The sequence below is a fragment of the Trachymyrmex cornetzi genome, unplaced genomic scaffold (assembly GCF_001594075.2).
Source record: "Trachymyrmex cornetzi isolate Tcor2-1 unplaced genomic scaffold, Tcor1.1 scaffold327, whole genome shotgun sequence".
NCBI lineage: Eukaryota > Metazoa > Arthropoda > Insecta > Hymenoptera > Formicidae > Trachymyrmex > Trachymyrmex cornetzi.
Genome location: NW_017297972.1, coordinates 208,045 through 209,002, shown reverse-complemented (window position 1 = coordinate 209,002; position 958 = coordinate 208,045).

Below are 958 nucleotides of genomic sequence, written 5' to 3'. Positions count from 1 at the left end.
TAATATCGCTGGTTATATAATTCACAGCATTCAAAAAAATTCTAATTTATGTAAAAAATGCATTTGTTCTGTGCAAAATACAGAAAATAAAACATTTTATTATTCTAGATTAGTACGCATACGCTGTTTTAAAAAAGATGCACTATTTTATGTAAATCAATCAACGTTTAATGTATTTCTGCAAATGGAATATATATTCCGAGAATGCGAAAAACAAGAAATATTTACAACAAATATAAATATAAAAATACTATTAGAAAAATTATTTGTTCATTACATAGAATGTGATATTATACCTCAATGTCATAATCTTAAAATAAAAATTTTTAGAAGTTTGCTATGTTTAGATGTAAAATAGCATGTAAAAAAGGTATAGAAAGGAAAGAACGTTATTTTGATAGTAAGACAATGGCAATGCATAATATTAAGAAATAAATAAAAATATTATCGATGAAACTTGTTTATTTTATTTAAAACCATACTTTAGGAATCAAATTTCGCACATTATTTCTACTATTTCCGGTTTTTGCTAATAGCGTATTTCACTGGTTGCACTGGTGCGCACTCAGTGCACATTAAGGCTGTTGTACACTATTCTAATCTAAATATAAAAATGAGATGTTTCAATTGATAAAATGCCCAAAATTTATTTTATCAATAGCACAATAAAATGTATCGAATATTTCACGGTTTAATTCGTTTGTATATTTTTATTAAACGTATATCTTTACGTCGATTTTTGTATAACGGCGTTGAAGTGCACTGAGTGCGCACTAGTTCTGCCAATGAAACATGCTATTAGGGCCGAGTTTTTGCATTATAGTGCAAAAACTCGGCACGAGCTCCAAGAGACCATGGTGTAATAAGCAAGGTGAACCATTGCACATAATGGCGGAGGTCCGTAATCTTGACCAATCAGAGCTGTACTATTTTGCGGCGCGAACAATCGATATGTTTG